Genomic DNA, 12801 nt, shown 5'->3' on the forward strand with positions numbered 1-12801 from the left:
CCATGCAGGGCCTTACATTACAACACATGACTTTAGCATGCAGTACATTGGTAGCGACTGGTATATAAAATGGGGTGTCCTCAACGAAGAAGCACTCTGAGCAGTGGCGGCTGGTGACTTTTGAAAGTAGTGAGGCGTAAAAGTTGGGGTTGAGTGTTGTGCCGCGAGTGAGCCTGACTGTCATAAGGGAAGTTTGGAGGGGTTCTCACCCCAGGAAAAGTTTGAAAAAATAGTTGGCAAATCGTGAATTTTAAAGCTAATTTATGAAAGCAAGAAGATTCATAAAGCAATTGTGAAAGTGCAGACTTGAAATATTTAAACGCAAAAAATGCTCCATATTTTGAAAGCACTTTGAAAGCACTGTACTGTTAATTAGTGAAGCTGCAGGGACAGGAGTGTAAAACAGAATATAGCAGGCCTTACAGTGGTGGAATCCCTATGCCCCTAACACTTCAAGGGTCCCCCTACTCTCCGTCTTGTGACATGCTGTCTCTAGAAGGATCCTGCCGTTGCTAAAAGGTTAACTTCCTGTTAATTTGCCACGTATTAAAATTTAGACAATGCTGAAACTCCTCGCAGTTCAGGAGGCACAGAGAAAGGGCAGAGCGATTGTTCGAGCGGTGTCTGGCTGACAGAAATTAGATTTAAGAACCAGCGAGCTGCCAAAATCACTGACCGGTCCAACCAACACCCTGCGCTGCTTCATACACATGCCAGGGACCCCAAACAACTACTACTGCACCTCTAGTCACCTAAACATTTGCCACTTGTGCTTTCCGTTTCACCGACAACCACTCTATCGTTAAAAGACAAAAAAACATATATTTAATATCTCCAACACAGCAACAGTTGCGGCCGGCATTACGGGCGGGTGGGGGGGGGTGGAAATGGGGTTGTCGCGCCGCGGAGGGGATGGGGGGAGGGGTTTAAGGGAAAAAAAATATATAAAATAAAAGTAAACCTTACCGTCTCGCTTTCGGTTAAGTCCCGGACTCCCGACTCCCGCCGTCCTGCGTTTTAAATTCCTGCAGACAGTGCTCGTCATCATAAAGGCTGCAGGCAGCCTCCCTCCCCTCCACCAATCACAACGCTGCAATGGCAGCATTGTGATTGGTGAGGCCGCACCCCACCCGGGTCATTTTCTCTATGTATGCTGCAGCATACATAGAGAACAGGGAGAGTGGGCGGTCCTGCTCGAGGGCAGGGGGAGTGGCTTGCCCACTGTTGTTCATACTGACTGTCTGGGCGGCCTCAGGCTGTCCAAACAGCCAGTATGCACAACAGTGGGCAAGCCACTCCCCCCTGCCCTCGAGCAGGACCGCCCACGCCCAACCAGGAACTTCTGTTTTCTCGCCGTGCGAGAAGGCAGAAACAAATGGTAGTAATACCATTTATGCTTCAGCCTTCTCGCACTGCGAGAAAGCAGGGGGGCGGTGCCCAAACTTCCCTATAGAGGAGCCGCCACTGACTCTGAGGCAGGCTGTGTCCTTTATTTACCATCATGCATCTGTGAACTCACTAGAGACCCAGAGGGGCGGAACTGTTTTCAACGATGGGCAGGTGGTCGCTTTCTGCTTTGCTGCATTTCTGGCCTGTGATCAAGGACTGTTGAGTCTGAAACGCGTAAGGCTGCATGGAATTCAATGGAAGGTTCTGTTTTTGCTGTTGCTCAATAAAGGGAACAGCCTGCCTCAGAGTGCTTCTTCGTTCAGGACCCCTCTTTCATAGGAGCGCACTCAACTTCTCCCAACCATGCGTTTTTCTTTAGCAGCACGCTTCTTTGCACCGCATTATTTTGCTTTTGCCAATGCTTTTCAAGGCCACCGCCCCTTCCTCATGGGCTCAAAAAGAATACTTGAAACACTCACTGCTTCTGGATCTGGTTACTTTTATTTCTGGCATTTCGATAACAACAGCCCCTAGTGTGCATTTGCGTAGTGCAGTTCGTTTTTTAACAGAATGATGGGACACAAAGTCCTGCAGCGGTAACATTTCACTTATAGTAAGTCCAAGTGTTCTCTTTGTATTTCATTATAATTATTGCCTTGGTAGGCTGTGGTGCAAAGAAGTAGACTCAATCTGCTTAGGTGGAGTACTGATCCACAGCTGATGTACAACCAGGGAGCCTCGCAGCTGGTCTATTTCCTTTTCCACCCGCGATGGTGCAGCTCCCCGCGGCTGGACCGCCGTGTTTATTGAAACCAATGTGCCCTTGCGCATAGGAGCGCACTCGACTTCTCCCAACCATGCGGTTTTCAATAAATCCATAGGCAGGATTAACCTATCGAGAGTGCTGGTCCTTTCCTTTTTGGAGTGGGATCAGGATATATATATATATATATATATGAGCAAGGCTCAAGGGAGCCGAAACGTCATGATGCGACAAGCAAAATAAAACATTGAAGAGAAACCGAATTATGGTCCGTGCTCTATTTTCAGTTCGCGGCTGCTCTGCCATTGCAGTACGTAAGAGGAATCGAGGTTAAAGGATATATATATATATATATATATATGATATGATATGTCATCAGTGATGTCATCAGTGATGTCACTGACCATGTCAAGAATGATGTAATATGTGACATTATCAGCAGTGGATTGCGGGCGCGCGAGTTATAGTGAGTCCAACTAACTATAACGTGGGAATTTCAATGGTTTTGTATGAGTAAAATGTTCAGCTAACTATAACTGGTGTGAAACGTATGGTTTTTTCAGTGAATTTCAAAGGTTTTTTAAATGCTAATACCTAACTATGTGAAACCTATGTTTTTTTTTAGTGAATTTCAAAGGTTTTTTAAATGCTAATTCCTAACTATAACGATTGTGAAACCTTTGGTTTTTTTCAGTGAATTTCAAAGGTTTTGTTAATGCAAATTACTTGCTATATCAAGTTTGTAACCTATGATTTTTAAAGTGAATTATTAAGTTTTTTTAGCAGCTGTTTTTTATAACTATTAATTATTTTTTATTTTATAATATTTTTTTCTAAAATTAATTTTTCAATGTATTTTTCATGTTTTTTTTTAATCATTTTGTCTCGGAGAGCTCAGGGTGCGCGCACCGGTAAGCTCACCCGAGAGCGCAGCGAGAGCGATATTCTCGCGTGCGAAAAAAAAAAGTATGATCTTAAAGTAAAAAATAATGCAAGACATTCAGTGGCATACTTATAAAAGTAGTATTTTTGATTTTAAATACCCGTTTTTTAACTTTAAACGCATTTCCGAAAAGCTAGCAAAACGTCATTCAGGAGCGCCGCGTAAGCGCCCCCGGAAGCGCCTACGTTCGTGCCGCATAAGCGCCCCCGGAAGCGCTCCGGTGCGCGCAGAGTAAGCGTGTCAAGTAATGTGACCTTAAAATAACACTTTTCATTGGTTGTTAACAGTTTTTTTTACAACTAATGAAAACCCCACCCATTTCCTTCACTACCTCTTTCACTTTGGAGAGAGCAACACCTATTCTCTTGTACTCTTCCATTCTTTGCAAAAAATGGCTGCAAGACCACCCAGCAGCAGTGAGGACTCTGATGAGTTTCTTCAAGAGGAGTCTCCTCTGCCCAAAGTGAAGGAGCACTTCATATGGAAATTTTTTACCATACCTGAAGGACATAAAAAGGTAAATGCTCCAAAGGTGGAGTGCAAAATTTGCAATTTTCACAATTTTTATTTAAGCTCTGCCTCCAGTATGTGTGTCTTAGGCACATGACCAGGATGTTACATGTAATCTACCATGTCTGTCTCTGCATGCAATATATGTGTTTGTGCTAATACTATCTCACTGTCTCTACTGGCAAAAAACAGACCACATATATATAAGCAAGACATAACATTTCATTTCAAAGGCACACCCAGGATCTTGATTGCACAGCTTAGAGCCTATTTCTGAACTAAGAGGCCTAACAGACATGCTGCCTAAGATTCCCTACTAGTACATATGCTAAAGCCTAACTGGCTTTAAGAAAACATGTATTTCCATATTTTTAAAGACATCAACTAAGCATATTATTCACCCAGATCCATTTAAAATCAAGCTTGACTCACAGTGTGATCTTAGGCACATGACCAGGATGTTACATGTAATCTACCATGTCTGTCCCTGCATGCAATATGTGTGTTTGTGCTAATACTATCTCATTGTCTCTACTGGCAAAAAACAGACCACATATATATAAGCAAGACATAACATTCCTTTTTTATTTCAAAGGCACACCCTGGATCTTGATTGCACAGCTTAGAGCCTATTTCTGAAGTAAAAGGCCTAACAGACATGCTGCCTAAGATTCACTACTAGTACATATGCTAAAGCCTAACTGACTTTAAGAATACACATCAACTAAGCAAATTATTCACCCAGATCCATTTAAAATCATACTTGACTCACAGTGTGATCTTAGGCACATTTCATTTCAACAAACAAGATCATTCCCTACTAGTACATATGCTAAAGCCTAACTGACTTAAAAAAAACATGTATTTCCATATTTTTAAACACATCAACTAAGCAAATTATTCACCCAGATCCATTTAAAATCATGCTTGACTCACAGTGTGATCTTAGGCACATGACACACAGGCACAGAGTACCCTTTAAGCTAAGAGAGGCAAACTGTCAGCACACACAGGTGACATTATTGAAAAATGTGAAAACATAGTTCCTTATTTCACACAGACACTCAATGTAATCCTTGACCAAAATTTAAAAGCCAGACTTTTTTACCAGAAAACATTTTCCATAGTAAATCGTTTTTAACACAGAGCACAGCCCATTTAAATGACCACTACAAAACAAAGCAGAAACCTAACTCATTTCCAAAATACATTCCCAAAATGCACCATTCAATTTTTTAAACAGCATTACAAAAAACATGACACACAATGCAAGAAAAAAGAAGCAGAATTTGCTTCTTAATCTTCCCCATACTGCATACAGCAGCCTATCTTTATTAAAAGAATCATTACTCACCTTAAAAAATGCTTTGGAAGATTTAGAACAGTGTCAGTCACACACACCAGATTTTCTTAAGCAGAATCTCTGAATAATGTTTCTGTCACTGCAGCCTCAGAATAATGGCACAGATTCCCTCTAATTTCAGACCCATATTCTTGTATATAACCAATCAAAATTCTTCCCACACAAATTCAAAACCAAACTGCACATTTTAATTGGTTGTACATTTCAACACTTTGAAACTCACATAATATTCACCCATCCCCCCAGTGCTCATTCACCCTGTTACCATGGTAACTCCCACCTAACCCAGCACACAGTTCAAAAGTTCATCATAGTATGTTGCAAAAGAATCTAGCAAGGGTGTTTGACCTCTCAATGTACTAGCTAATCATGTGCAATGTTTCTTTAAATGACCTTTTCTCAACCATTAAAATGACTTCTTAAAAAAAAAGCATGCACCCTAATTTTCAGTGGTGAATTTTAATAAAGCACCAATCATTTCTTGTTTTTCAAGTGCACTGAATCTCAACCACTTTTTTTCATAATTCCTACTTTCAAACTGCCATTTCATTTCCACAACTCATCTGACTAGAAGCACATCTACCTTCAAGATGCCAAAAGTCTGGTTTGTGGGTCATAGCTTTGTCTACTGGAGTGAAAAATTTGCAAGTAACAGAGGTATTTACAACCTTGATTTACCAAAGGTGGACATTGTCTGGATTGGACAGAGAGGATTAAGAACTCACCAATTGATACCATTGATAAAATCCTTTATGCATCTACCACAGCCTGACCTCATAATTGCGCACTGTGGTGGAAATGACCTGGGCACTTTGACTGTCTGGCCTTTTGCGTAGCCCCTCCTATTCATTATTTATTTTGTCCCCTTTTTGCCCCTCATACCCTTTTTATCTTTTTGTGTCCACTAGATTTTTATGGTGTTGTCCTGGGGGATAGATGCTCTTTTTGCCCTTATAGTTTTTACCTCAGGCCTAGGAGCTTGGTCTGACTAAAATCCACCTAGATCTACAAAATGGAGGACAACAACTGCCATAACTGCCATTCTGGTGGCTGGACCCATAGGGTAATAAAGAGACTTTCCAGAACCTTCTGGACTTTGCTGGACCTTCAGAGGGAGACCTATATAAGGCAGGATGCCAGGCAGCCATTTTGGGGTGTTGTCCAGTAATTGCTAGAGAGTGGAGCTGGTGAGGAGGGAGGCGACATTGAGGAGAGAACAGTGCTTGTCCAGGAGTGAAACTGACCTGTGGGCGGACTGAACTACTGCGCTGACCTGTATCCGCCCATGTTGACCAAACCCTACCAGGGATCCCACTCCTAAAAGCCTCAAACGACCTCTCTAGAGGATACTGAAGTCTTTGAGGTTATTGAATGGAGATGCGCTTGTGAGGAGAAGCCTAACCCTGAAGAACGCTTTCAGCAACTGCATCATTGAGAGACTGCCCTGAAGTATTCAAGGAGCTAGCGCTATCCTTTTCTGAATCTCACCGGGTCCGGGAACCGGCCTGCCATCTGGAAGCTCTGCGTGGGGTAAAGGAACTGTCTAGCTCCGGTTTCCCCGACAAGCTGGTGAAGTGCTGGGAAGTGAGCCGCGTCAGAGGAGGCGGATCGAGTGAGGCGGGACCCCGGTGTGAGGAGCAGCGAGGCGGGAGCAGCCAGGCGAGAGCGTCGGAGGAGGTGCGGCCGCAACGTCTTTGCGCATGCCCAGCCGTCGAAGAAGGAACGCCAGGGGAAGTATCCCCGCATCGACAGCTGCGCAGTCTGAAAAGTGGCCATCATCTGAGGAGAGTGACGGGCGGTGAGACCGGGCCAACGAGTACTCCGAGGCAAGAGCTTCCCTTCCCAAGTCTGTGGCGGCAGGTAACCGGAGGGCCGACAAGCGCCTTCCGATTCCGGAAATCGGCGCCTTAACTTTCACCGGCGAACTGCAGCAGGGACAAGTAAGCCGGGGCTGCCGTTCTGGAGGGAGGTGGGACCCGTCACGGGTAGCGTGACGGAACGCATAAGAAGTACCGAAAGGCCTCCTCAGGTAACAGACTAACCCCCGAGTGGGAACAGTGAGGAGAACCCCTTGCCTAAGATATCTGGGTGACTTTCCACCTGAATTAAGTTACGTCCTGGTGAATAACTAGCCGGCTCTGGAGGGAGAGAAGGGCCGATCTGGGGATAGAGAAAGAGGGCAGGGCTACAACTGTCCTGGAAATCCAGCGCTCTATCACCAAGGGGGGCATAACTTAAAGAGAGCCTTGAGGTCAGGTTGGAGTAACCTAGAATTAGAAGGATAGGAGGGTAATTTCTAATTCCCACCCCCTTCTTTTAGGTTGTGTAAGGGAGCAAGTTCATGTTAACCCTGGAGCTGGAATTGTGAGCTGAACTGCCTTATGTGAAAATATCTCTGTGATTGTAATGATCAAAATTCAGCCTTTCTGATCTTGTAAAAGTGCTTGGTAATTGCAGAAAATTGTACTAGAGCTAGTGTGTGTGGAAAAACCATTTTAAACTACAGAAGCTGAACCCTAGGTGATTGCTAATGTTTTGACCAAGAAAGGAAATGTAATAATAACTTGCGAGAGTATTTGATGTATTGAAACCTGTTAATAAGTCATCAGAACAACCAAGTATTATTTTTATAAAACAGCTCGTATTTTTCCACAAAGATTGGTGTAGTGTCATTTTTGTGTGGAATTGCATTGAGTTACTGCTGGGTGGTGTGCAACCTTTACACTTGTGTTTCTGGAGTCTGACTGTCTTACCCTAGGCCAGGCTACCCTAGGTGGCTTAGCAAATCTAGGTCCAACATATTGGTGTCTAGCGGTGGGATGAGAACTGTGGTTGCAACTACTCTGCAGTAACTAAGTGTAATCCACTGACCTACACCAGGAGTTTTCTCCTGGCGGCCTTCCTAATTTTTTACTTTTGCTTTTTCCAAATGTATTCCTGGTGGTGGGGTGGAGGTAGCTTCAGGTTGCCCTTGTAACTCCATTCTTTTTGTGTGCCTGTCCCTGATTTGCCTTTAGCAAAATGGAATTTGCGTTGGAAGAACTGGACACTTATTCTGTGGCCCAGCTTAGGGGCTTGGGTGGCTGCACATGGAGAAGGGAAGGAGGAGGAAGAGGGGACGGACCGGGACACAGTCATAGAGGTAGAGGGATTGTTCCATCCTGAGATGGGAAACCTACTTCCAGGACCAATGACCTACTCAAGGGGGGGCAGTAGTGTCTCCGGAGGAAGCTTGACCGAAGCTGAACTAACAGACAGGAGGGAAAAAAGGAAGCTGAAGTGGGAGTTAGCCAGGTTAGAGCAGGGGAGGGAGGAACAGAGGATGACTCATGAGCTTAGACTAAAAGAGCTAGAACTCAAGGCTCTACAGTTAGGACTCGCCAACTCTCCAAATGGTGGCAGCGAAACCAGAGAACCAACCAGGGAGTCCAGTCCCTACTTGCCTAAGGACACAGTTGCCAGCTATAGCCAGGGGGATGATATAGCCAAATGGCTGGCTGCCTATGAGGTCTCCTTAAGAGCCCATGGGATCCAGGAAAAGCACTGGGGGGGTGGGTTGTATAAGTATATGCCTCCAACTGGTCGGGACACCTTGTTAGACTTAGAACCGAAGGAGCAGACCAACTACCCCACCATGAAGTTAGCATTGATTAGAAAGTTTGGGCTAACCCCGGAAAAGTATCGCCAAAAGTTCAGGGGGAGCCACAAGTTAAGCACCCAGAACTGGGTGGATTTCCTGGATTATGCGAGGAAGGCATTGGAGGGCTGGGTACAGGGCAGTGAGGTGAAGGATTATGAGGGGTTGTATGATCTTTTTCTTAAAGAGCATCTACTCGAGAAATGTTTTCCCGAGCTGCGCCAGCACCTGGTGGACAGCAAGCTGACCAACCCCCGGAAGCTTGCAGAGGAGGCGGACATCTGGGCAAGTACCCGGGTGTCCTCAAAGGGGACTGGAGGGGATTCCCAAATGCCGGACAGGGTGCCCCTCAGAAGAAGGAGGGGGGAGATAAAAAGCGGGAGTTCTCTAAAGGTCCCCAAAACAGTTTCCAGGGAAAAGGAACAGGTTTCACCCCTAAGGCTAACCCGCCCAGAAACCCTCATCCTGGCCAGAGCCAGCAGCCAAGGGTTGTCCACTGTTTTGAGTGTGGTGGTGTTGGACATTATAAGGGAGATGTCAGATGCCCAAAGAGACCACCCCCTCCCACCGGAGGAAAAGCCCCGGGAGTAGCTAGTGTAGCGCTCGGGGAGGAGTTGCCCTTAGATAAGGGGGGGTGAGTGGGCGGGTGTCACCTTAGTGTCCCTGGGAGAACGGGAGATGGTTCCTAAGATCCAGGTGCCCCCAAATACTACTAAGTATGGGCAATGGATCACCATCAATGGCCAGAGAGGGGAGGCTCTGAGAGATACAGGAGCCAGTATGACTATGGTGAGAAGTCAACTGGTGTCTCCAGAGCAGGTGATTCCCAATGTACTCCACCCCGCCGCGATGGCTGACGGCAGAATGGGCCACTACCCTGTGGCCGAGGTTCCCTTTGAGTGGGAAGGGGTTGCAGGTTCACTTCGAGTTGCCGTAAGCCCTGCCGTGCCAGTTGATTGTCTGCTGGGGAATGACATGGAGCACAATCCTTGGAGAGAGGTGGAATACCGGACGCATTCAGAGATGCTGGGTACACCTGACTGGGCCTGTATAAGCACAAGGTCTGCGACTGCCCGGAGAGGGAGTTCGCCTGGGTTGGAGCCTGGAACAATGGCCCAACCCGCTGCCAAAAAGGGACAGACCTGAAGACAGGAGAAGCCTGCTTCGGCTTCCACACCCCATGTGACAGATCGGCCACCTGCGGTGGTGGACCAGGAATCCGTGGAGGGGGAAGTAGTTTCTATGGAGGACCTGCCCATCCCTGCTGAGTGGCATGTGGAGGGAGGGCCTACCAGAGAAGAGTTCTGTAAGGGCCAGAAGGAGTGCCCTACCCTTGAGGGACTGTGGCGACAGGCTGAAGCCCAGGCAGCAGGGGACGTTGCGGGACACTACCACATTTACTGGGAGGATGGACTCCTCTACAGTGAACCCACGGTACCCTTACCTGGTTCATCAAGGGCCTTGGTAGTCCCGCAACGGTACCGAGCCTTTCTGCTGGAATTGGCTCATGCAATACCCTTGGCAGGACACTTAGGCCAGGACAAGACCTTTGCTCGGCTTGTCCCCCACTTTTACTGGCCTCAAATGAAAGTGGCGTCTAACACCTACTGTCGGACATGTGTATCCTGCCAAGCCAGTGGGAAAACAGGGGTGAAGCTGAAAGCTCCCCTGGAACCACTTCCTGTCGTTAGCACCCCCTTTGAAAGGGTGGGCATCGACATTGTAGGGCCATTGGATCCACCAACAACAGCTGGTCACAGGTTTATCCTGGTTCTGGTGGATCATGCCACACGGTACCCAGAGGCAATTCCTCTGAGGACTGTCACTGCACCTGTGGTGGCTAGGGCCCTGATGGGGATCTTTACCCGAGTGGGTTTCCCCAAAGAAGTTGTGTCCGACAGGGGGACCAACTTTATGTCAGCATACATGCGGGCAATGTGGAAGGAGTGTGGAGTGACCTACCGGTTCACCACTCCTTATCACCCCCAGTCAAATGGACTGGTAGAAAGGTTCAACAAGACCTTGAAGGGCATGATCAGAAGTCTGCCTGAAAGCCTGCGGAGGAAATGGGACGTCCTCCTACCCTGTTTGCTATTCTCCTACAGGGAAGTGCCACAGAAGGGAGTGGGCTTCAGCCACTTTGAGCTTCTGTATGGGCACCCTGTACGCGGTCCTCTCAGCCTGGTGAAGGATGGATGAGAAAAGTCTCCCAGGAAACTCCCCCAGGATGTGGTGAGCTACATGCTGGCCTTCAGGAGCCAAATGGCGAAGTTGTGGAAGCATGCTTCTGACAACTTGGAGGCCAGCCAGGCAGTAATGAAGGAGTGGTATGACCACAACGCTCACCCGGTGGAGTTGGAGCCTGGCCAGAAAGTGTGGGTGATGGAGCCTGGAGAGCTAAGTGCCCTCCAGGATTGCTGGACAGGCCACTTTGAGGTGTTAGAAAAGAAGGGTAAGGCCACATACCTGGTGGACCTTAAGACCCCTCGACAGCCCCTACGGGTGCTACATGCTAACCGCCTCAAACCCCACCATGAGAGGCCCGAGGTCATCTTGATGATGGTGACTGATGGGGGAGAGGAAGCGGAAAGCGAACCTCTCCCAGACTTGTTCTCGTCTCAGGAAAAGGATGGGTCGGTGGAGGGAGTGATTCTCTCCCCATCCCTAACTCCTGAACAGCGGGAGGACTGCCGCCAGATACTGGAACAGTACTCTACGTTGTTCTCCCTTGTCCCGGGAAGGACTCACCTGTGTACCCATGATGTGGACACAGGGGACAGCCCCCCAGTGAAGTCAAAGACCTACCGCCTGTCCGACAAGGTGAAGGCTAGCATCCATGGAGAGGTTACCAAGATGCTGGAGCTAGGAGTTATAGAACCTTCCAGCAGCCCCTGGTCCAGTCCGGTGGTTCTAGTGCCAAAAGCAGCTCCACCAGGCACCACTCCAGAACTGAGGTTCTGTGTGGATTACCGGGGACTGAACTCAGTTACCAAAACTGATGCTCATCCGATCCCTAGGGCGGATGAATTAATTGACCGGCTGGGAGCTGCCCAATATCTAAGTACCTTTGACCTCACAAGAATGCCCCTGCCACTTTTCAACGGCTGGTGAATCAGGTCCTCTCCGGAATGGAGAGTTTCTCCGCTGCCTACCTGGATGACATTGCTGTCTTCAGCAGCAGTTGGGAGGACCATTTGCAACATTTGCAAGCAGTTCTCCAGGCCCTGAAACAAGCTGGCTTGACAATCAAGGCCAGCAAATGTCAGATTGGGCAGGGGTCGGTTGTGTACCTTGGCCACTTGGTGGGTAGGGGAACAGTGCAGCCCCTCCAGGCAAAGATTGAGGCAATCATGGCCTGGGAACCCCCCAAGACCCAGACTGAGGTCCGAGCTTTCCTGGGCCTCACAGGTTACTACCGTCGCTTTGTGAAGGGGTATGGCACTATTGTAGCGCCCCTCACAGAGCTTACTTCAAAGAAACAACCTCGACGGGTAGTTTGGACAGAGGCTTGTCAGCAAGCCTTTGAAAAGTTGAAACAGGCAATGTGTGTAGCACCGGTCCTGAGGGCCCCAGACTTCTCCAAGGAGTTCATTGTCCAGACAGATGCATCAGAACATGGCATTGGGGCAGTGTTATCGCAACTCAATGAAGAGGGTCTGGAGCAGCCTGTAGTTTTCCTATCTAGGAGACTGCTTCCCCGGGAACAGAAGTGGAGTGCGATTGAGAGGGAAGCTTTTGCGGTGGTGTGGGCTCTGAAGAAGTTGCGGCCATACCTGTTTGGCTCGCACTTCCTGGTTCAGACTGACCACCGACCCCTTCGTTGGCTGATGCAGATGAAAGGGGAAAATCCCAAGTTGTTGAGATGGTCCATCGCCCTACAGGGAATGGACTTCCGGGTGGAACATCGGCCTGGAGTGGACCACGCCAATGCAGACGGTCTCTCTAGGTATTTCCGCCTTAGTGATGAGGACTCCCAAGGGGTTGGGTAGCTCTCCCCACTTTCAGCTGGGGGGGACGCGTGTTAGACCTGTCTGGCCTTTTGCGTAGCCCCTCCTATTCATTATTTATTTTGTCCCCTTTTTGCCCCTCATACCCTTTTTATCTTTTTGTGTCCACTAGATTTTTATGGTGTTGTCCTGGGGGATAGATGCTCTTTTTGCCCTTATAGTTTTTACCTCAGGCCTAGGAGCCTGGTC

This window comes from Lissotriton helveticus, chromosome 10 (genome assembly GCF_964261635.1).
Source record: "Lissotriton helveticus chromosome 10, aLisHel1.1, whole genome shotgun sequence".
Classification (NCBI taxonomy): domain Eukaryota; kingdom Metazoa; phylum Chordata; class Amphibia; order Caudata; family Salamandridae; genus Lissotriton; species Lissotriton helveticus.